The sequence below is a fragment of the Ictidomys tridecemlineatus genome, chromosome 14 (assembly GCF_052094955.1).
Source record: "Ictidomys tridecemlineatus isolate mIctTri1 chromosome 14, mIctTri1.hap1, whole genome shotgun sequence".
Taxonomy (NCBI): Eukaryota; Metazoa; Chordata; class Mammalia; order Rodentia; family Sciuridae; genus Ictidomys; species Ictidomys tridecemlineatus.
In genome coordinates, this window is record NC_135490.1 from 52890860 (window position 1) to 52916884 (window position 26025).

A 26025-nucleotide genomic window follows, 5' to 3' on the forward strand; every position below is an offset into this window, starting at 1 on the left:
AGACCTTCTCCACCTGAACCCCACCTGCCTTCAGTTACCAGCCAACTGATCCCAGCAGGTGAGGAGTTCACAGATTGGGTGAAGGCTCTTGACACCCTATTAACTTCTACTATCCAAAGATTCAAAGGAAAATTAACAAGAAGAGAAAACAGCCTCCTCCACCCAACACTACACAGCATGGTTGGAAAATATCCAACAGAACCACAAAAGGCTCTAAGGATGTATCCCAAGAGTTGTGACTGGATGAATATGTTACAAAGAAGCCACCTTTGTCAATACCTGCCATGGCCACTCAATCAAATGAGAACAACTAAGATATTCCTGTACCATCTCTTCCTAATTTTCTCAAAGAAACATCAAATGGTACAAATGCTAAACAGAGGAAAGGGAGAAAAGGCAGATCCAAGGACCAGCTCTCTTTTGTCATCAACTCTGAGTGGCCCAGCTCCCATGGAATTTGACTTGCCTGCTGAACAACCAGTATTAGGCCACCTAATTTGATATTCAGCCAGGGCCTGCCTCAGAAAGGTACTACAGAGCAAATACAGGTGCAGGTTCTCCTTTGATTTCATGCCCTGGAATAATTGTGAGTATCCTTTCTTCCTCAAGAAGAGGCAGATAATAGCCCACCCTTGGTGGACAGCTAACCCTGGATACCATACGTGGTAACAGAAAACAAAAAAAAAAAAAAAAGAAAGAAAGAAAAAGAAGAACAGCAAAAAGGCTTACTGAACCTTGATCCCTCCAGATGATCCAATTTTCTGCAACCCATACAAAGGATCATGCCAAGGACATGGACTTTGCAGATATTCACTGTCCCCAAACCTCTCAACATGCACTCCACTCCAAAATCCTCTCACCCTGGCTTGGATTCTTGTCAGGAAAATGCCTGAGTGTGTAAACCCATGCTGCCGGGAAATGACTGTAGAGCAGGGGAAAGTCTGACACTCAGAGTGGAAGCCTCCAGCATCCATCCACTTCCAAGTCTAGGCTCTGGCAGGAGATTGCACTTGTTTGTGTTCCCTGTGGGTCTCTCTGGGCCTTGCGCACCAAGGGTCCCACTTGGTGCTGCTATGCCCTCCTGGCAGCTCTCCAAATATCTTCCAGTGTCAGGGACAGGTGGACTGCCAGCGTATTGACGTTAGCGTGAACGGGTCAGCAGAGGAGCTTTCATTCCTGGCGGCATCCCAGGAAGATCCAACCCAAGCAGCAGCTCAGCGGTCATGTTAGGAGGGGAGACCTTGGCACGGAACCCCAAGAAGGCATGTCCTTTTCAACACATGCGGCCCCAACTTCTTCAGCCCCTGGAAGTGGAGCGTGGTTCTCCTGGTGGCCTGTCCAAGGTGCCCTCAGGGCAATCCTGCTCCTTCCAGTGCCCTGGACCCAGCAGCTGTCCCCGGCCTGGCAGGACCCTGCAGTACCACTAGGCGGCGCCATCCGCGGTTAGTTGCATCAGGCAGGCAGAGCGCCCTGCAATCCCTTATCCCAGAGCCAGCATTGGGGGCTCCACAGGTGCAGCGAACCTGGGAGGGCCGGAAGGCTGGTGAGCACTAGGAGGACGCAAGGATCATCCCAGGTAGCACCAGCTCCAGCAGCCTTGCTCTCCTGTCGTGTTCCTCTAGGGCCTGACTCCACTGACCTTTGGCCCAGTCAGCGAACTGTCTTAGGTTCCTGGGGACCCCAGGGAGCGGCTACTGGGGACAGCTGAGGGCAATTGTGCATCCAAGGCAGCTCAGCAGGTTAGGGGAACTTGGAGCTCAACATGCCACTAACTCTGTCTGGCTGCCCTTCCATTCCTAGAAAACCAATCTAGGATATTGAGATTGCTGCACCTGGGGCAGAATGTAGGTTAAGGGCAGGTGCAGGTGGGCCCCTTGTTTTCTAGGGAGGGCAGCAAGGGAGGGAGTCCCTGAACATGGGTGTCAGAGGGAAGGAACAAGAGAGCAAGGGAGCTTCCAGCGCAGTGCACCATCTGCACCAGCCAGGCCCTACTATGGTGACAGCGGCTGTAGCACCTTCAGCAGCAGCTGCTGCTGCTGCTGCTGCTGCCAGGCACCAGGTCCAGTCCAGAAATCCTTTGGGCCCTACTGGCTAGATATTTCTGCCAGTAGGCCTGAACCTGAGGGTTCTTCCTCTTGGCCTGCCTCTTGGCTCTCAGACATAAAGCCCTCTGAGAAAATGCAGGGGGTTCTTGGGGCAATCCCTGGATGAAGAGATTTCACCAGAGTGTCACAGCCCCTGCCAAAAAGATGCTTCACAAAGGTCTGTGGCATGAGTGCATCAAGTGACCTGTAGGAACCTTATCATCAGGCTCAACCAGGGCTTCCTGTCAATTTCACACATCAGCCTTGATAGAGGAGTGGAAATGTAGACATTTCTAAAGTTGGATATTAAAAATGGGGAGAGCTCAACATTTTTCTGTGGAGCCCTGAATCCAGAAAGGAGTCGGGAATGAGAGGATGGTATTTATTTCACAGACACTGAAAGAAGTCGGTATTTATTTGCCTCTGACAAATATCAGTAGCATCATCAGCTTCAATATACCATCAGCAAGAAGTATGGGCAGAAGATTCTGAAGCAAAAATCGTAATAGACAAGACTTCAACTTCCACAGAATATAAGGCTCTTGCAAGTTCTGAGCCATTTCTTCTTGATTGTAGTGAACAGCAGATCACACATGTGCTAATGTTGCTTTTCTGGGAGAAGATGGAAGAGGGAAGACTTTTCTGGCAGAATAGGACCTTCACCTAACTTCCAAACCAGAAAACAACCATTCTATGAGTCAGATTTTCATCATTTGAATGAAATACCTGAGGCAACTGATGTATAAAGACAAAATGTTTATTTTTCTTATGATTCTGGATGTTCTAACCCAAGCACTAAGGATCCTTTGTGTTGCTCCTGTAGAAAGGGAAGCATAACATGATGTAAGCACATGGCAGAGCAAGCTGCCCTCCTCATGAGCTAGGAAGCCCTGGAGCACAGGCTGGGCCTACAATCTCCTCTGGGGGAAATGCACAGTGACCTGAGAACTTCCCATTACCCTGACCTCTCCAGACTTACACCGCCTCCCAATCACCCTGCCCTGTTGACCAAGCCTTTAACATATGTGCCTGGAGAGTCTTCAACATCCCAACCAAGCTACCCTTCACTGAGTGCAGTTAATCATGAAGCCCTGTTCCTAGGGGAGAAAAAGTAAATACCATGGTGACAGTTTCCTACTCATAGGTGTCTTCAACTCTATGTACTTCAATATTCACTATTATGTCGTCAAATGAAAATCCTGGAGAAAGTTCTGGAGATTTTTGTAAAATTCTTTTCATGAACTCAGAAAAGAAAGATAGGACATAAAAACAATTATTAAATTTAATCATTAATTAATAATTAAATGAACTTACTTATTCAGTAATTATTGAAGCTTCATATAGAGAATTTCAGAGAAGACTATAAAAAAATAAATGAATTCCACAACTGCCTTCATTAAGATGAAGAACAGCGGTAGTCCTTCTAGAACTAAGACAAATTTGCAACTGTGATGCCATATGAAGAGGACTTCTTTTCACTTTATATGTTTTGTATTAATATTCACTGTCCTGTGTTACTTTGTTACCTGGCATTCCCTCTTATTTGGATTCAGACTTGCCCAATGCTTCCCTAGAGTAGGAAATATTCATACCAGAAATACAAATCAATAAACTCCAGGAAGTACATGCAAAGGATCCACATATCTTTCAGTTCATAAGATTTTCATTTTATCTACACACATGAACAATCATTGAAATATCTCTATGAAAGTTCATCTTTCCAGGGAAGGAAGATGCAGTCTTTCCTGTGATTGTCTGTCTCCCTACTTGTGGAGTCTGTGTCTGTTTGGGGGATTTTCAAATATTTGACAAGGGCCAAAATTTCTTTGATTGTTCAAAGCCAAGTCATTATTCTAAGTGTGCCCAGTTTTCAATAACCATATAATAATACTCCTAGGAAATTTGTACCATCATAAAGGGACAGTTATCAAAAGAGTGATAAGTGATAAATACTTTCTTATTTGGTAAATTTTTGTATAATTTTTTTTCTTTAGTATTAAAGTGAGCTTACCAAAACCGGAAGTTAAAAATGAGTAACAATACCAGTGAAGCCTAGATTTGTCAGCTTTTTCGCTACAGTGAAGACCCAATCTGATCAGAATTATCTTAGGGGAGCAAAGTTTATTTGGGGGCTCATGAGTTCAGAGGTCTCAGTCCATAGAGAGCAGGCTCCATTCTTTGGAACCTCAGGTGAGACAGAATATCATGGCAGAAGAGTGTGGCAGAGGGAAGTAGCTGACAGGATGATCAAGAAGCAGAGAAAGAGATTTCTACTTTTTACTTACAGATAGATAGCCCACAGCCTTGACCAAAAAGACAGACCTCCTCCAGGTCTGGAGGCACCCTGCTTGCCTTCAGTTAGCTTCCAACCAATCCAAACAGGTGAGTAATTCACAGATTGGGTTAAGGCTCTTGATGCCCAATTAACTTCTACTCTCCAAAGATTCAAAGAAGTATTTACCAGAAGAGAAAACAGCCTCTGAAACCCAACACAGCATGTTTGGAAAGTATAAAAAACAAAAACAAAAAAGACAATAAAAATGTATCCAAAGAGTTGTGACCGGATGAATAGCTTACAAATCAGCCACCTTTGTCAATACCTGCCATGGCTGCTCACTCAAATGAGAACAACTAAGATATCCCTGCACCAGCTCTTCCTCATTTTCTCAAAGAAACATCAAATGATACAAATGCTAAACAGAGGAAAGGGAGAAAAGGCAGTGCCAAGGACCAGCTCTCTTTTTTCATCACCTCTAGCTTGCTCAGCTCACGTGGAATTTGGCTTCCATGCTGACAACTAGTATTAGGCCACCTAATTATACATTCAGCCAGGGAGCCTGCCTCAGAAAGGTACTATAGAACAAATTCTGGTGCAAGTTCTCCTTTGATTTCAGGCCTTGGAATAATTGTGAGCATCCTTTCTTCTTCAAGAATAGGCAGACTAACACCCCACCCTCGGTGGACAATCATACCTGGACACAATATGTGGGAACAAAAAAGAAAGAAAAAAGAAAAGAACAGAAAAGACAAGAGAGAACGACAAAGAGGCTCACGAACTTTGATCCTCCAGATGCTCCGATTTTCGGCAACCCACACAAGGAATCATGACAATGACTTGATTTCCAGACAGTCACTGTCCTCAAACATCTCAAACATCTTCTTCTGCCTATTCTTGAAGAAGAAAGGATGCTCACAATTATTGCAAGGCATGAACTCAATGCACTCCACTCAAAAATCCTCTCACCCTAGTTTTAATTCTTGTGAAGGAAGTGCCGAAGTATTTGAACAATACCCCGGTGAAATGACTGCAGAGCACGGGGAAAGTCCGGCACACAGAAAGGAAGTGTCTCAGTGCCATCCACTTCGGAGTCAAAGGCCTGGAGATCCTAGGCTCTGGCAGAAGAGTGCACTGGTGTGTGTCCTCCATGGGACTTTCTGGGCTTTGCGTGCCAAGGGTGCCCCTTGGTGGCTGCTATGCCATCCTGGCTGCTCTCGACATACTTGTGGGTGTCACAGGACAGGCGGACTGACAGCCCAATGACGTCACCGTGTGCCAGTCATCCTAGGGGCTTCCTGACCTGGTGGCATCCCAGGAAGATCCAACACAAGCAGCAGCTCAGTGGTCACGTTAGGAGGGGAGACCTTAGGACCGAACCCCATGAGGACATGTTCTTTTCAGCACAAGCGGCCCCAACTCCTTCAGCCCCTGCAAGTGCAGAGTGGTTCTGCTGGTGGCCTGTCTAATGTGCCCTCTGGGCACTCCTGCTCCTTCCAGGGCCCTGGACCCAGCTGTCACTAGCCTGCCAGCACCACCCTGCAGTACCGCTAGGCGGCGCTGCCTGCAGTTGGTCGCACCAGGCAGGCCTAGTGCCAGAACACCCTGCCTCCTGGCGCCAGCCCACTCTGGACTCTGCAGGTGCAGCGAACCTGGGAGGGCTGGAGGGCTGTCGAGCACTAGGAGGACGCGAGGATCAACACAGGTAGCACCAGCCCCAGCGGCATTGCCCTCCCATCCTGCTCCTCCAGGTCCTGGCCCCGCTGAAAGTTGGCCCAGTCAGCGAATTTGCCTGGGTTCCCAGCAGCCCTAGGGAGCAGCCACTGTGGACATATGAGGGCAGTGGAATATCCAAAGCAGCTGGGAGGGTTATGGGAACTTTGAGCTCCACCACCTCCTTCCACCGGGTGCCCCTCCATTCCTAGAAAGCCAATTCTGGAGATTATTGCAACCTGGACAGAATGAAGGCTAAGGGCAGGTGGGTGGATCTGTTGCTTTTTAGTGAGGGCAGCAGGGAGAGAGTACCTGAACATGGGCTGCTGTTGCTGCTACTTTTGCTGCTGCCCGGCACCAAGTCCAGTCCAGAAATCCTCTGGGCCCGACTGTCTAACGGTCCCTTCCATTTACCCGCAGCTGCAGAGATATCTAGCCAGTCGGGATGAACCTGAGGCTTCCTCCTCTTGGCCTGACTCTAGTCTCTCAGACACAAAGCCCTCTGAGACAATGCCCCAGGTTCCTATCAACCCTGTGCAAACATTCCTATGTCTCCACTGCACCTGGCTTCACTGTAGTTTTGATTTGGGACGATGAATGAGGTTGAGCATCTTTTCATGTATTTATTTGGCATTTGTATCTCTTCTCTGGTGAAATGACTGTTGAAATCCTTTACCTACTTTTTAAAATCAGATTATTTTTGTTTTGTTTGTTTTTCTGTTGTTTTTGGATTTTTTGCTTCAATTTTGCTATTGACTTCTATGAATTCCCTATATATTTTGGAATTTAATCTCTAATTAGGTATCTGATTTGCAAATTTTTTTAGGTTTTCTTTACATTCTGTTGAATATTTCCTTACTGAGAAGAAGGTTTTTACTTTTTTTATTGATTTTTTAAAAAAATAAATGACAGCGAAATGCATTACAAATCTTATTACACATATACAGCACAATGTTTCATATCTCTGGTTGTATATAAAGTATGTTGACAACAATTCTTGACTTCATATATGTACTTTGGATGATGAAGTCTATCACATTCCACCATCCTTGCTAATCCCCTGCCCCCTCCCTTTCCCTCCTACCCCTCTGGCCTAGAGGTATCTAGAATTCATCTATTCCTCCCATACTCCCCGTCCCTACCCCACTATGACTCAGCCTCCTTATATCAGAGAAAACATTCAGCATTTGTTTTTTGGGGGATTGGCTAACTTCACTTAGCATTATCTTCTCCAACACAAGCCATTTACCTGCAAATGCCATAATTTTATTACTGAGTAAAATTCCATTGTGTATATACACCACTTTTTTTTTTTTTACACATTCATCCACTGAAGGACATCTAGGTTGGCTCCACAGTTTAGGTATTGTGAATTGTGCTGCTATAACCACTGATGTGGCTGGGTCCCTATAATATGCTGTTTTTAACTGTTTTGGGTATAGACTGAGGAGAGAAATAGCTGGGTCAAATGGTGGTTTCATTCCAAGGAATCTCCATACTACTTTCCATATTGGCTGCACCGATTTGCAGTCCCAACAGCAATGTATTGAGTGTACCTTTTCCCCACTTCCTTGCCAACACTTATTGTTGTTTGTCTTCATAATAGCTGCCATTTTGCCTGGAGTAAGATGATATCTTAGAGTGGTTTTGAATGGCATTTCTCAGATTGCTAGAGATGATGAACATTTTTTCATATATTTGTTGATTGATTGTATATCCTCTTCTGAGAAGTGTCTGTTCAGTTCCTGGCCCATTTGTTGATTGCATGTTTTGTTTTTTGTTTTTTTTGGGGGGTGTTGCTTAGCTTTTTGAGATTTTATATATGCTAGAGATTAGTGCTCTATCTGATGTGTGAGGGGTAAAGAGTTGCTTTCAGGATGTAGGCTCTCTGTTTGCCTCATAGATTGTTTCTTTTGCTGAGAAGAAACTTTTTAGTTTGATTTCATCCCATTTATTGATTCTTGGTTTTAATTCTTGTGCTATAGGAGTCTTATTAAGGAAGTTGGGGCCTAATCCCACATGATGGAGATTAGGACCTAATTTTTCTTCTATTAGATGCAGAGTCTCTGGTTTAATTCCTAAGTCCTTGATCCACTTTGAGTTGAGTTTAGTGCATGGTGAGAGACAGGGGTTTAATTTTGTTTTGTTGCATATAGATTTCCAGTTTTCACATTTGTTGAAGATGTTATCTTTTCTCTAATGCATGGTTTTGGCACCTTTGTCTAATATAAGATAAGTGTAATTTTGTGGGTTAGTCTCTGTGTCCACTATGCTGTACCATTTATCTGCCAGTCTGTTTTTGTGCCAATATCATGCTGTGTTTGTTACTATTGTTCTGTAGTATAGTTTAAGTTCTGGTATAGTGATGCCAGCTGCTTCACTCTTCCTGCTAAGGATTATTTTAGCTATTCTGGGTCTCTTATTTTTCCAGATGAATCTTATGATTGCTTTTTCTATTTCTATGAGGAATGCCATTGGGATTTTGATCGGAATTGCATTTAATCTGTATAGTTCTTTTGGTAGTATTTTGATAATATTAATTCTACCTATCTAAAAGCAAGGCAGATCTTTGCATCTTGTAAGTCTTCTTTGATTTCTTTCTTTACAGTTCTGTAGTTTCATTGTATAGATCTTTCATCTCTTTCCTTGGTTCCCAAGAATCTTATTTTTTTTAGGTTATTATAATGGGGTAGTTTTCCTCATTTCTTCTCAGAGGATTTGTGACTGATATACAGAAATGCCTTTGATTTATGGGTGTTGATTTTATATCCTGCTACTTTGCTGAATTCATGCACTAGATCTAGAAGTTTTTACTTTGATGTAAATCTTCTTGTCTATTTTGCTTTTGTTGCCTATGCTTTGGTGTCATTCAAAAAACATCATTGCCAAAATCAATGTCAAGAAGATTTTCTCCTGTACCTTCTTCCTGGAGTTTTATAGATTCAAGTCATAACTTTAATATATAAGGATCTAATTTTATTCTTGTGCATGTGGTTCCCCAGTTTTCCCAACCAATTGTAGAAAAGACTATTCTTCCCTCAGTGTGTGTTCTCAGTTCCTTTGTCAATGTTCAGTTGACAGTAAAATTTGGGCTTATTTCTGCGCTCTCTATTCTGTTCTGTTGATCTATGTTGTATCTGTTTTTATGCCAGTCCTGTATTATTTTAATTATTGTGGCTTTAAAATATATTTTGAAATTAGGAAGTATCTTAAGATCTGTTCTTCTTTTTTTCCCTCCAAGATCCCTTTGGTTATTCAAGCTTCAAATATATTTGAGGGGGATCACCATGAATCTGTAGATCTCTTTGTGTATTAAGGACATTTCAATAATATTAATTCTTCTAATTCATTAACTCAGAATATCTTTCTGTTAGAGGGGGTTCTCTTCATGCTTTGAATATAACCCTTGCTGCTCTGCCATTGGTGGTTTATATTAAAAGTAACCTGTTCTTTTCTTTCCTCTTGTCCCTCTCGATCCTCCCTAACCATGGGGGAAGCAATATTAACTTTCTTCCATCCTAAACCAAGTTATCTATTCTTATGCTCACTGACCACAGGAATTAAGGAATGTAGACTTTGTCCTAGGTGGAATTTACCTGTAGGCTCACCAAAGGAACGATGGCATCCAGATTTCAGAGTTGGCACTAGCAGACCTGAGAAATGGCTATCTCTCCTGGCTACAAATACAGTATCACTCCTGATAGGGTATACCTGGAGTGTAATACTGGTATCCCCCTTTTTAAAAAGCCCACCTTACTTCCTGACAATTAGAATCACAGTCTCTGGGACAGGAAGGAGACTACTGTTTATTCTTTGCTAGCAAAGCAATAAAATTTCTTTTTTCTTTTTCTCAAAATCTTGCCCTCATTATAGGGGCAGCATCAGGGACAAAGGCTAAGCTTTCAATATCATTTATTTGTATTCAAATTTTTTCAACCTCCTTTTTTCGATGTTCTATAGTTTTCAATGTACATAAATTTTATCTCTTTTATCAAACATATTCCTCATTTTTTATTCTTTTTAATGCTATTGTAAATAGAATTATCTTCATCATTTCCTTTTCAGATGATTCCAAATTAGCGTGTAGAAGTGCACCAGATTATATGTTGATTTTGAACCCTACAACTTTACAGAATTTCTGTATCCATTTTGAAAAATATTTTTAAGTTGTAGATGGACACAGTACCTTTATTTTACTTATTTATTTTTACATGGTGCTGAGGATAAAACCCACACGTGCCAGGCAAGTACTATACCACTGAGACATAACCTTAGCCCCTTGTTTATCATTTTCAATGGTATTTTCTTTTTATTTCTGTGCAATTTATGCCTTATCTGAAATTTTTGTCTCTTGATATATATATATATATATATATATATATATATATATATATCATGTATTATATACATATGTAATATATACATATACATGAGTAAGCTGTCTTGACAGTGGGTTGTCCAGCTTCTGTCAAGTCTTCGGAAGGCTGCAGTCACAGCTGATATGTTTCTGTGCCTGCATGAGGACTTCTGCTTGAGAGAGAGAGCTTTCCCGTCAAAGCTCTAAAATCCCAAAACCATTGTGAATAAATGAATTATTTTTTATTTTAAGTTGTTAAGTTTGGGAGTGATCTGCTATAATCGATAGTGAATATGTTAAAAAAAAATGCAAGAATCATTGTTCAAGTTGTTCATTAACCTTTGGGTGAAAATTGTAGTTATGCCTCTCCAGCTCCAAGGAGCAATATAGGACAAGTTATATTTCTTAAAATCTTTGATCGTTACTTCATAAGCTCAAATCGGTGAGACATTTTTTACTTTTCTAAGTTAACCCTGTGAAATAAAAATGAATGTATAAATTCTTAAGTCCTTACTTTTTAGACATCAGGCACCTCTAAAGAGTTTCAATAAAATTATTTCATGACATCAGAAAGGGGGAAAAGTTCAGTACTTCTATACTGGTGTCTTATTATATATAATATACCATTTGAGATATGCATGTATTTATCAATATTAATGAGATAAATATTTTATATAGACATTTGACTAATTCATTGGTATTCTTTAAGTTCTCTAGAATGAAAGAAATTATTTCAGTATCAAGTGTTATCTTTTGTTAAAGTTTATAACAAATTTGGAAATTAAAAATGCAACAAAAGGTCAACTTCTGTTTTAACAGAAGTTAAGTTAAAAATTCTAGGACAGAGTTAAATTTCTTTAATTTGAAGATTCAGTCATGAAACTTTATTTCCTGGTCAACTCCCTCTAGTCTCTAATTAACTGGAGAAAAATCCCTTTGTACTTCTGGTAGGGGAAAGGGAAATAAAACATTTTGCAATACACCATAGGATTCTACTCCTTTAGTGAGTTTTGCCTTGAGGAGTACTATTTCACTAGAGCCCAGTCTGCTGGGGTTTTACCAGAACCTAATAGTTCTGGGAGAGGAACAGAAATTCCCAATAGAAGCCAGCTTTAGTCTTCTACCTGAATGAAGTGAAAAGATATAAATCCGGCCCACTTTAGCCTTCCTGTCTCACATATGTGTGTGGTGGGGGCTGGGACACACCTGTGAAATTCACAATTTAGATTCCATCTTGGAATAATTTTTTCAGACATATTTAGTATGGCCGAATTTAGGCTACACCCAAATATTGAGGTTCAATTTATGTAAAATAGGAAGCAGGCATTTTTATTAGACACATTGAGTTTTGACAAATGTATACCATGGATGACCACCAGAACAATCAAATGTAAAATCCTCCAAATGTTTTTTAAATTCCTTTTCATGGTCAAAATAACACCACACCCCACTCTACAACCCCCTGCATACTCAGAGCCACATGCTAGGACCTAGGCAACCTGATCCACACAGTGACTCTATATGTGCCACTTCCAGAGTTTCATAAAATGGAATTATATGTTTATATTCGCTTTGCCTGGCTTTGTTTGCTGATAAACTATTTTTAGTAATCTATTTCTTTCCTTTGCTTACTTTCAATATTCAGTATATTCACCTCTAGTATATTAGATTTTATCCAATTTGGAGCCATTAGAAAATAAGCTACTAGGAATCTTTTTGTGAAATGTGTTTTTATTTCTCTTAAGTAGACAACCTACAAATAGAATCATTACATCACATATTAAATATAAATTTATGAACAACTTCCAAAGACTTTTCCAAAGGATCATTCTATTTCAGATTCTTTTTTTTTTTTTTTTTTGGTACTAGGGATTGAACTCAGGGCACTCAATCACTGAACCATATCCCCAGCCCTATTTAGAGAAAAGGTCTTACTGAGTTGCTTAGCACCTCATTTTTTTTTTATGCTGAGGCTAGCTTTGAACTTGCAATCCTCCTGCCTCAGCCTCCTGAGCCACTGGGATTACAGGTGTGTTCCACTGTGCCTGGCCTAATTCAAATTCTTAATAACAATGCATAAGAGTTATTCATGTTCCATGTCTTTGCTAACCCTTGATACTGTTAGATCTAAAGTACCCATTCTAATAGGTACTTTTAGTTTTAATTTGCTTTATCCTAATTACAGGTAATAATGTGAATTTTTTCTTGTATGTATTGACCATTTGTAGGCCTTTTTTGGCAAGAGTCTGTTAAAACCTTGACCATTCCTAATTGGCTGTTGCCTTTTCATTATTTCAATATCCTATTGCAAAGACCTTTAAAACTTTTTTGAAGCTTGAATGTATGAACTTAAAGAATACCAATGAAGTAGTTAAATGTCTATATAAAATATTTATCTCATTAATATTGATAATACATGCATATCTCAAATGGTATATTATATATAATAAGACACCAGTATAGAAGTACTAAACTTTTTCCCCTTTCTGATGTCATGAAATAATTTTATTGAAACTCTTTAGAGGTGCCTGATGTCTAAAAAGTAAGGACTTAAGAATTTATACATTCATTTTTATTTCACAGGGTTAACTTAGAAAAGTAAAAAATGTCTCACCGATTTGAGCTTATGAAGTAACGATCAAAGATTTTAAGAAATATAACTTGTCCTATATTGCTCCTTGGAGCTGGAGAGGCATAACTACAATTTTCACCCAAAGGTTAATGAACAACTTGAACAATGATTCTTGCATTTTTTTTAACATATTCACTATCGATTATAGCAGATCACTCCCAAACTTAACAGCTTAAAATAAAAAATAATTCATTTATTCACATGGTTTTGGGATTTTAGAGAAGCTTTGACGGGAAAGCTCTCTCTCTCAAGCAGAAGTCCTCATGCAGGCACAGAAACATATCAGCTGTGACTGCAGCCTTCCGAAGACTTGACAGAAGCTGGACAACCCACTGTCAAGACAGCTTACTCATGTGCTCCATCATTCCAAGTTGACAGTGAACTGGGAGCCTCAGTCCTCATGAGGTTGTTTGGGTTTCCTCATAGCATGGACACTGACTTCCCAAAAGTGAGTGGTCTGAGTGAGATTGCACCTGGCTCAAGTCACATTTCCATTTATGATCCAGTCACAGAGGCAACACGGGTCACATCTGCTGTTTGCTGTGAGTTAAGACAGTTAGAAAAGATAAGGAACACAAACAGCTGCCAGAGGAACTTGTCAATTTCAGATTGTAATGGGATGGAACAGGTATTGTCTCAGTCATCTTTGTTAAACACAATCTTTCACAGTTCTACTTTAGATTCAACCAGCGGTAGATACCCACCATGATCTAGGTCTCTGCTTAGTCTAACTTGATATTCAAAATAACCTCTTGATCTTATTTTTTCCACTTCATTCAGTGGAAACTGAAGTTGAGAACAATTCATTTTTCTGAGCTCTTCCCATAAGCAATATGGAGGGTACAGCATAATTTTTTAGATTAAATATAGGCTCAAATTCTGATCCCATTATTTATCAACCATGTGATCAAAAGCAGAATTGAGTAATTAGCTAAAATAAAATAGAACTTTTAGAAACATATGCATGTTTTATACTAAATAAAATGTGATTTGCTTTTATATTTTTTCACAGTTTGCAAGGGTCACTCACCTTATTCACAACTGAAAGATTATGTTACAGATAAGGAAACAACAATGAAGTGTCCTGACAAGCCTGTGCCTGGGAAGAGGCAGTCTGGAGCATTACATCCCTCTTTTGACTTTTAGGGCTATACATATTTCCTTACTTATTTTACATCTTGCTGCTAATTCAGATTAGCCTTTTTCTATTAAGGAAATTTGAACTTAAAGCAATTTTGATAAAATTTTAAGATTTGCCATTTGAAATGAATGAAAGAACACAGTAAATAAAAAACTTAAATATTATTTTTATTACTTAAGGGTTTGAAGTATATTTAACTTGCCTTTTGAGGCAAAATATCAAAATATATCTAAAATTGCAGAATCCTGAAAAGTTCTATGTCTGCCTTAAAACATTGCACTAATCGTTAATGTCATTGTAGTTGTATGAATTATATATAACACAAGTGGAGAATAGTAGGTATTGCAAAGCTTAAAGAAAAGCTTTCTAACAGTTGACGTATACCACTTATTTCATCAGATAAAAGCAAAAGAGAATAAAAACTTGAAGCTTTCAGACTAGTCAGTACCTATTTCTACTCACTATGTATCTAAGTTTTTGGGGGTTTTTTTGCTAATGCATTTGACATGTTTCTTAATTTTTCATGGCTAATGTCATTATGAAAGAGATTCATGATTTTATTCTGTGGTTATAAGTGCTTAGAGCTCTGCTTTTTTATTAGAGTTTGTAGGATACAGTCATGATAAGGATGTTCAACTTTCTCCTGTACTATTTTAAACTTCCAAAAGCATTAAGAAAATGTACAGCAAATAAAATACATTAGGATAATCATCTCACAGTAATATTTTCAGCTCTACCTAGGTATTAAAATGTGTATATATAGCTAAAGGCAGTACTGGGTTTGAGACCAAAAAAAAAAAATCTTGTTTTTACATCCATCAAGCTATGTCCTTGGGTCAGGCCCTTGTTTACTCATGGAAACCAATATTCAGACCTTGGATTTTATATTTTTTTCTGCCATCATGTCTTTAAGTACTCAGGAGAGAACACCTGCATTGAAATGCTAATCTATTAAATTCATCTCTACTCTCACATAAAATGAATGTGCCCTTTTGGATAATGTGAAAAAAATCCAACTTTAAAAAGTTATACCCAGGTAGCAGTATGAGAAATACACAGAATAATGTCTTTGGAACTGGATAGGCCTTTGTTTTAAACTCTTTCTACTACTTGGCAGCAAATTGTTCAATTTTTCTGAATATTATTTAGTCAATGGTGAAATGGAATTGTTAGGTATAGGAGACTCTGCTGTGAAATACCAGCACTGTGGCTGGAAGTTACTCCTCAGAAGTTCTTATTGCTGCTGAATATTTCAGGAACTAGTGAGATATTTTTGATGCTCCTAAAAGCACATAAATATAAATCTAGTTGTGTTATTCATAAGACCACCTTGACAAACCAAGGACACTTTACATCAGTAATAGATTCAGTAAATTGAATATTGTTGTGCCAGGCATGATGTTCTATATAATGATAGCCTTTGGCTTTATACAGAACTTCATTTGCTACAGTTTTGAAAATGCACTCAAAACATTTTATTATAATCCAGAATTTAGGCAGAGTAGATACCATTATCCTCATTTCAAAGATGATAAAATTGAGCATGGAAATCAGAGTTCCAGCAGAAAATACATGGAACTTTGATTTGAATAATGTAAAGAGAGTTTAATAAGGACACTATTTACAATGGTGTCATCACCATAGGAGGAAATCATAGTGTATCAGTCTTCCAGTTCTGTTTTTCAGGTATCAGCAGAGTCAGTTGGTACTCTCGGACTGGAAGGAACAAGCAGTGATTGGGGAGCATTACCTAAACCCACAAATAGCTCCCTAACTCAACTGTGGCCCTAATTGAGTGAGGAGTCAGTGCATATGGCTTCTGCAGGGATGAAGCCAGGAGAATAAACATCTGATCTTCCTCTATCTTGCTTTGAACTATTGCCATTTCTTTCATAAATCAAACTCAATTGGTAGCCAGGGTATAAGGAAGCCCAATAATGCATACCATAATAATCAATCAGCTAAATTACAGGGCAAGATGAAACACAAAACAAACAAATAAAAAAACAAACAAAAAAAGGATCAAAAGAAGGGCAAATGGAAGTTATTCACAAAACAAATTTAACAAATTCAGAGGCTTTGGATTCAGATGTTTTAACAAATTCAGACATTTTGGACTATATTATACAAATTTGGGAGTAAAGACTAGACCCCAGGGATTATGTATTATAGACCACTATTTTAATCAGCTTTCTCATTGCCGTGGCCACAAGACTTGACAAGAATAATTTTGAGGAGGAAAAGTTTATTTGGGAACTCACTGTTTCAGAGGTCTCAGTCTATCCATCCCTTGGGGTTTGACATGAGACAAAATATCATGGTGTAATTTGTGGCGGAGAAAAGCAATTAGGAACCTGGCATCAGGAAACAGAGAGAGAGAAAGACAAAACATATACTCAAACTCACACCTCCAATGACCCACCTCCTTCAGCCATACCTGACTTGCCTACAGTTACCACCCAGTTAATCCTTAAAAGGGATTAATCCTCTGATTAGGAAAAGGTCTCATAATCCAATCATTTTACCCTTAAAATTTCTTGCATTTTCTCACATATAGTTTTGGGGAGAATAGGTAATACATAAACCATAACAAACATTTATTTTTATTTTTTAACCATACAATGTTACCTCTCTTTATCTTAGTATTTCCCTCCTACATTTGTTTTTTGTTTTGTTTTGTATACTCTTTTCTCATTTCTGACTTGCACTATCCTGTCTCTATATAAATCTGTCAATACTTCTAAACAGTTTATTGGTTCATTAGTAGTAAGAATCCCCCCCGCCTTTTTTGGAATCATTGTATCATTTCACTCATTAGAAATAATGCAATAGCTATTAGCTTAATTAATCCACTCATTTTCATTCATAATTATGTAATAAGTGCCAGCTGTGTAACAGGAACAGACATATGTAAAAGCACTCATAGCCCCTGCTTCCATATCTTATGTGAGATAGGCTTTCGTCAAGTGATCACTGAGGTTAAGTACTCTGAAAACAGGCATGTTTGCACAATTTTGACGTGAGATTTTGTGGACTGCTTCCCTGAGGAGGATATGTTTCACTTGAGACATGAAAGGAGAGCAGGAGTTAAGCCAAAGATCTAGAATGGAGGACTTTATAGACAGTGGGAACAACACATGCAAAATCTGTGGGGCTATAGGAAAGAGGAAATATCCAAGAAAATACAGCCTTTGTCAAAGGGGCACAGAGAGAAAGGGAAGGAAAAAGTGAGAGAAGGGCCCAAGAAAGGCTACCAGAATGGAGAAGAGACAGTGCCCTGAGGATCTGTCCAAGATTTTGATATTTTTCCCAAAAGCAATGGAAAGCAATTGAAAATTTTAAAGTGGGGAGCACAATGACCAAATTTTTATTTTAATAAATAGCACAGACATTGCAATGTGAATAATGAATTTGGAGGGATCAGAGAAACAAGGAAATCAGAAATCTGTTAAAGAAAATGAAGCATAGTATTTTACAGAATGGAATGCCATAGTTTACTTAACTTTTCCTTTATTGTTTGCATGATTTTCTTATTTTAAACAATGCTATGAAGAACATAGTGCATGTGACTGCTAATTTATGCATCTAAGTATGGATTTCTCTAGAATAGGCACTCTGTTTTTTCCCTAGGAAATATTTTCTTTCTTACTCAAGATGATTTGACTGGACCTGAACTCACCTTAGCTGTCAGGGTGCAAATGTGACCAAGGACTTGCCAAGAAAAGCAGAAATTTTCAATTATTGAACAGTTTTCAGGAACTATTGGGAAAGAAAGGAAACAACTTTGATGGGGATGTTAATAAATAATAGTTTAAGTGGAGATTCTGACAACCTCCACCCCAAATAGAAATGCTTGCTTAAAGATAGATCCAGCAAAGAGGAAAGCAATGCCAAGTTATGGTAATAAACCAATTTCTAATAATTTGTTTACAGTTGTGGATTTAGAAGTACTGAGGGCATGTATTACTTCTGGAATTACATGGTGTAATAAATTTTTTTTTTGTTTAAGTCCATTTGAGTTTTGTTTCTCTAATTTGCAACTGGAAGTATCCTAATAAACAAACAACAAATTGAAAACCAAGTGAGTGATATCTGTTACAAGGTTGTTATAAAATTTACTGCTATGAAAAAATATTTCACTCCAAACAATATTAGTTAAATTCTTGAAATGCAGACATTTGAATGGAAAAAAAATTACAGAGAATTATTACAATGCATAGTGAGGCTATGTTAGGAATTAAGACATAAACAACTATGAGACAGATTCTTTTAACATTTCCTAATATATTAGGGATATGTTTTCTTCCTTACTTAGAATGTATGCCTACAGACATCATTCAAATTGGAATGGCTAACTATTATCTAGGTTGAAAATACTTAAATATTATTACAGAGGACATACTGAAGCTGTGCTGTGTGTGTTCCACACCAGATGGATGACTCAACAGGTGAAATGATTTAGAGCTTCTTGGTTGTGCTTCTCCAAGCCAAATGCAGACCCAAAAGGTGACCAAAGTAGATATTAACTGTACAGGTAGATCTTACATTTAATGATCTGAAATTGATTCATCAGGAGAAACTCCTGTCCAGTCTGATTCCTCAAAATAGCTCTTTTCCTAAGAAGTGACTTTGTTTTTATCCTCTGGGTCTCTGAATCATATAATTGCCCAGGTTTTCCTGTTTTGAAATGGTTCCCAGAAAAAAATTTAGTGCTAAAACTGATATAAAGCTATTAAGATGAGAATGTTGTTTAATTCTCTCATGGATTTAGTTTTTTTCTTCATTCTGATTAATTTTCTTCTTTTGTTAAATATACATTGCATATTTTTTGTCAATTATCAATTTATATGAATTTATACTATCTAGATTATTTACCCTATTATAATGTATTTAATTTACAATTTAATGTACATTCATTATTTCTATTAAAGTAATCTGAAAACATTACTGAAAGTGATTTGAGGAAGTATCTTAAAAGATACAGAATTTATTTATTTATTTGTTTATTTAACTTTTTATTTGATAAATTATAAGAGAGTAAAAATTAATAAAAAAGAGATAAAGTTATTAGAAGAACTTATTTAAAACACTGGGTGGATTCTCAAACTGAGTACCTATTCCTCCTTCATTTTAAATTGCCATGAAAGAAATATGGCACTAACTGTAAACTCATTGCTTTTTAGTAAAACCAATAATTCTGCAGGAACTAGTAAATACTGGTTATCTATTCCCAGTAAATTGTTTCCTTTCCTACTAATTCCATGAAACCATAGTATAGATAAACATGCATAAGAAGTAAGACTGATAAATAACCTAATGAGAGAATCCAGAAGCAATTAATGACATAGACTTTCTCCTTGATCAAAACTTATTCAGGATCCTCTTCGACCTCTTCTCAACTGGACCTTACCCTAGGCCTTCTGTATCCAGAACCTATTGAAATCCAGTTTGAACAAGAACCCCCCCAACCCTATATTTCTGATCAAACTTCCCATCTCCCACCCTTGATAGTGAACTCCTTGACCTATATGTAGCAAGAAATTTGTTAAGCCAACTTAGCAAAACTCTTCCTACCTGTTTCATCTCCTCTCAGTAATTTTTCATCCAAAAACCCTCTCTCTCTGCTTGTCAGCTATAAGTCTACAGCTATTTTTGCTATATTCAGAGTTAATCTCAGTTCTATACTGAAGTCCCCTCCCTTACTGAAATTTTTTGAATAAAATATGTCTTGATATTTTAACATGTCCATTGCAGACTTTTTATTATATTCATAAGTAACTATTTGATAAAATTACACACACACACACACACACACACACACATCCTACTCAAGCTATAGCACATGATACATTGCATTTTGCTTTACAAAATGGAATGCCTAAAAAGTAGGAAGAGGTTTCTTAGTATTAAAGACAAAATTATTCATGTCACTTGTTAAAGAATAGTAAGGCAGACATATTCAGGAAGATTACCGTGATACCTATAGCCTCTATTGCCAAAATTAAAAAAAAGAAATACTGCAAAAAATAAAATTTTGCAGTAGAGAAGAGTTTGGGGTCAACAACAAAGAATACAAAACAAAGTGGAAATTTATAGCCAAAGAACCAGGAGTTGGGCACCAAGAGGGGATGTCAATGGGTTGAATAATATTCAGAGAAAATATCAGAAATAAGGAGAGACTCTGTCTAAATCAATTTAGCAGGATTCTTGCTACTGGCAGTCCAAGGTGATCTGACATTAAATGGAGTATGGTGAAGGATAAGGAATCATGCTAAGGGAGGTTAGCCAAAATTCCCACTGGAATTAGAGCTGGATAGTGGGGATCTTGGCTAAACTCACATAGCAGACAATATAGAGATAAAAAGAAAAGTTCAAAAGTTAGGGCTTAGTTACGAAAAGAGCTCAGAAAATCCTGACTAGAGTTTGGGCAAAGAATCTCTGTCACTATTTTCAAAACATTTGTTCTCTGGCTCAGAAATATAGCATTTATTATATGCAGAGAGGAAGATAAATATTATCCTACTCTCTTAAAATGATATCCAGTGAAGCAGGTAGATACCTTTCCTTCATCTTTCCACTTGTTAGTTTTCTCCATCTTGAAAGAAATATGAAAGTCCCTCAAACCACCAGAGAGGAAGTGGGAGCAGATTGATGGCACGGTGCATTTTGGGAAGTGCATTCAAGAAAGGAATTAGGAACAGAATGCTGGTACACAGTGCAAACTGGGAATTTTAGATGTGCTGAAGTTTTTGCTCCAAGCTGGGAAAGCTTTTTTTTTTTTTTTAACCCTGTGCAGTGTCAATTTAGGTATCAGAGTATAGGTATCAGAGTATAGGCATCAGAAGCAGTTGAACTAAGAGAAACCTTATTAGAATTTTGATAAAAAGCTATGAACATCAAAAATTCTCTCACTGAAGATCTGAGAGTCATCTCCAAATACATTTGTAGAAAGCAGAGAGAAGGAAGGAGGACAATCAAAAGACTGTCTAAAATTTATCTAGTCCCAAATCTGTTTTAAATAACCAGGAAACGTGTTTGGAATGATCAACAGAATAAACATCTGGCCTTTTTGGAAGAGAGGCAAAGTTCTTATGGAAAAAAGAAACAGAGATGAAAGTGAACAGAAAAGATGAGTAGGACAAAAATGGTGGTAAATGAAATAAATAAGAATTTTAAATAAATAAAACCACAGCATTAAAAGAGAAATTCACATTGGTAGTAAAGAATGAAAGAACTACTGAAGAATAATCAAATATTCATGGGAAACCAATACAATTGCCCAAATGCAGAGGAAAAATGAGATTAAAATAATGAGATGACAGAAATTATACAGTGTTCATATGCATAATGGTGTTCTTAATCTAATGCAAGATAAACTATTAAAGAACATCCTTTCAAGAAAAAAGGAGATATCAAAAAAAAATCCCAAAATAATAAATATTATGTTTTAAGGATATAGTCTTAAAATCCAGAAGACAGTACAACAAGATTAAGGAATATTGAAGGGAAAAATGTATAATAACTCAATAAAATTTATACACATAAAAGTACTTCAGCTGTCAGAAAAACAAAGACAAAAATTAAAAATAAATGAAACTACATAAATGAAGATGATAAAATTATTTGGATGAAATAGATGAAGTCCTTCAGAGAACAACTTATGCAAACTGAAAGCCTCAGGAAATTTTCTATAGCCTGATATTTGGTAAATAAATTGAACTCATTGCTAAATGTATTCCACCTACACAAAACAATAACAAAGGCACACTCATACAGCATTAACAGTAAATTCTTCCAAAATAAAAAAAAATGATTCCAATACTTAAAAATTCACTCAAGTTATTGAAATAAAGGCAGCCAACTTTGTGATATCCTTGATCCCCAAATTTAGTAAGAACATTATAATCCTGTATATCTTACAAATACACAGGCAAAGATTCTAACAAAATTTTAGCAGAGCGAATTTAGCAAAATGTAGAGAAAAAGAGACTATGTCTTGACTAAACTAGTCTTAATCTAGGAATGTCAGAGTCAGCTAAAGATTTGAAAATCAACTGATGTCATTCTCCATATTAGCAGGAAATTGTTAGTGTGAAAGGGGAATCACATATTCTTTTCCCTAGTTTCAAGAAAATTTGAGAAATTTTAACACTATTCATGGAAAACAAACAAACAGAAAAGCAAAAATAAGAAAAAACATCCTTCCACAAACTAGAAATAGAAAAAGCCTTTCCTTACTCTGGTTAATATGAATGAATTCTTCATTTCATGAAAGAAAAGAAGCCAAACAAAGAATTCCTTTGGTATAGTTCCAATTATATAAAATTTAAAACCAAGGAAAAGGAATCTATGCTGTTAGAAGTCAGAATGTCTTAGTCGGCTTGGGCTGTCGTAACAAAATATAGACTGGGTGGTGGCTTCACCAACAGACATTCATTTCTCACAGTGCCACAGGCTGAGAAGTCCAAGGTCAAGATAACAGCAAGGTGTGTTCATTTCTAGTCCTCTTCTCCCCACTTGTAGGTGGCTACCATTTTTCTCTGTCTTCATGAATGCTTGGTGCATTTTTTAGAGAGAGAGAGCAGGTACTTTTGTGTCTCATCTTAGAAGGGCACTATTTATGTCATGAGGGCCCCACCCTAACCCAGGTTCTCTCCCAACCGCCTCGCATCCAAAGACCATCACATTGGGGGTGATAGCATCAACATACCAACTGGGAGGTAGGACAAAATTATGCAGTTCATACCATCATTGTTCAGGAGAAAATAGTTCTTGGAAGGCGTCAAAAGTGAGCTGGCCAAGTTGGCTTTCTTGATCTGGTCACTGGTTCCGTGGACACACACTTCTTGTAAAGGCACATTGAGTTGTACACTTTAAGATCTGTGCACATTTTGGTATATGTTCAAAAAAATCAAATTGCTCAAAAAATTCTACACGATACTCTTCTTAAATCTAACTTCATGCCTTCTTGTTTCTTTTTTTTAGTTGTCTTGTTTCTTTTTATACTTAAGAAATATACCTAGGGCTGGGGATGTGGCTCAAGCGGTAGCGCGCTCGCCTGGCATGCGTGCGGCCCGGGTTCGATCCTCAGCACCACATACCAACAAAGATGTTGTGTCCGCCGAGAACTGAAAAATAAATGTTAAAAATTCTCTCTCTCTCTCACTCTCTCTCCTCTCTCACTCTCTCTTTAAAAAAAAAAAGAAATATACCTAAACAATTATCTATATCAACTTTGATCAGCTTTCCTACCTTAAAATCAGCTTATATGCCATATCTCAAAAAGCTCTCAAGCTTTCCAGATATGTAGTTTTATTTTGAATATGATTTATGAAAACTCAACACAAATGATGAATCTATTTATAGGTTACAATTTTCAAAAATAGGATTCAGAAGGAACTGAACATCCACTTGGCCTTTGTGAACACATCAAATTACTTTATTTTATGACCTGCAACCCCATAATGCTTTTGTGTGTGTGTGTGTGTGTGTGTGTGTGTGTGTGTGTGTGTGTGTAAATATCCTGAAGCCAGGCAAACTGTGTTCTCATAGTCACAGTTCTCTGGTCCCATTTACCATGGAAAACTGTAAATAGCTACTGTGTTTGCTTTCCTTTAAGAAATGAAAACCATAACTGTAATAATCCTCGGCCAGATTTTATGGACATAATATCAGAGAGAAATTGAAGGAAACTGTTCCTGGGACTGCTAAGTTGATGATTTTTGTTGTTGTTGTTTGTTTGTTCTAACTGAAGTCCTCATAGATCAGTTTGCAACCTCTTGTTTGTTTTTCTCAAAGAGGCATGAGCCATTTTGGTATCTTCTCTGGAAGCTCTGACTAGTGGTTTGGACTATAGAAATACATCTGTCCTATTTTGTAGAGCTGGCTCAAAGCGGTGTTGGGGTGACACTTGTTCATGCTATCTCATTTTCCAACTGTGTTGATAAGCTTTGTAACAAAGGCTGCTAAATAAGTCTTCCTGTTTGGAATTAAAATATAATGCATGAAGGGAGACAATTTCTTCTTTCTTAATGACCATGGCCCATGAATTTAAAATAACCCAGTCTATTAATCACTAATCAGATTTTCCAGATTGCCAAGTAAATATTTATAGAGTATAAATCCTGCATAATTATGCAGATTCCTATCATCCTTTGGGGAATATAAAATAATGAATTGTCTTTAATATCTGCTTTTGTTCCTTGCTTTAACTCTTGAACTGCATAGGATGGGCCACTAGAGTTCCCTTCTCTCCCCCAAGTGGATTCCCCTCTCAGCAGAGGAAACAACTTCTCCCTCATTACTAACCCCAGATGTCACCTAAAGCTCTCTAAATGGTGCTACTTTGCTTGCCTTCCCTCCTGTCTCCCCCTCTTCTCTCCTACCTCCATCTCCAGACCTGTCTTTATGTAGAACTGATTGTGCATCTCCTCACTGCTTTCGGAGGGAACCTGGAAGTCTGAGTGGATAACTTATAGCCGTGATCACTTGGCCTTTACCCAGTTCCCCATGTGAATGATATTGAATAGTCCACTCTGTGAACCTCAGGCCCCTCCATGGCAAACCTGGGATGAGGAAGTTCCTACCTAGCAGGGCCAGCCCTCATAAAGTTTAAATAAGATAAAGCATATGACAGGCTTAGCTTAGTCCCCAGCATGGGGGAGTGTGGGAGGGATGGGGCTCTATTAGTGTTGATGCTCTGATCTCTGACACCTTCCTGCTCACAGTCTCCTTCTGGTTTTGCTCCACCACATCCACTTCCCAAGGGCCTATTTACCTGGCTTTGAACTTGACTGGGAGATGATTTGCAAAGACTGACTCTGCTGTCTGTGTCTTTCCTTTCATTCTGTGATGGCTTGGATGTGAGGTGGCCCGCAAATCTCCGGCATCCATGGAGAAATATTCAGAGGTGAAGGGATTAGATTGTGAGGCCATCACCTCATCAGTCCACCTGGCTTGAAAAGACTAACTGGGCAGGTGGGGCGTGGCTGCAGGTGGTGGGTCACTGGGGGTGTGCCTTGGAAGGGTGCATCTTCCCTGTGACCCCTGTCCTCCTCTCTCCTCTTCCTGGCAGCCTCCTGCACCAATCCATTCTGCCATGATGTTCTGCCTCATCTTGGGGCCATGGAATTGGCCCACCATGGTTTAAACCTTTGAAACCATGGGCCAAAATAAAACTTTTCTTCCTCTAAATTGTTCTTCTTGGATATTTTGATCATGGTGACAAAAAAGCAGATGCCCTTATCTTTCTCTGCACTGATTCAAACTTGCCTGCACACTCTTCAGCGAGACAATGAGTTCACACCTTTGTAGATGGGAGACAGAACCTTACTTTAAATGTCCATGCATTTCTTAAGTGGAATGCTCCCTTTAATAGCATTCTTTAAAAAAAATATTTAAAAAGCTTATTGTGTATCTTTTTAGGCTTGAAGTCTCTATGTTTTGTGTACTTTCTTACACAAAATGTCCCTCTAATTGTTATTTTCCCCACAGCTTGGCAGAGGCCTGCTCCCCTGTGGCTGCCCTGGGGAGCAGAGGTGGACAAGCACACCCTGAGAGGGTGGGGCCATCTCCTGTCTGGAAACTAAAATAGATGGAAAGCGCTGTCACCAGTCTTCAATTCAATAGACAGGATGGCTGGGCGGTGTGCCTCAGTATTGTAGTGGAGGGGCTCTTTCCCCTTGGTTTTTGCAGGAAAATTGTTAAATGGCCTCAGCAGGGGTTAAGAGACATCCAAACTTGTCCCTGAGTCACCCAACAGTGACAAGAACAAACACCTTCACTGTGTCCCAGAGCGCCTGGCATTTTAAGTCATTGCTGCAA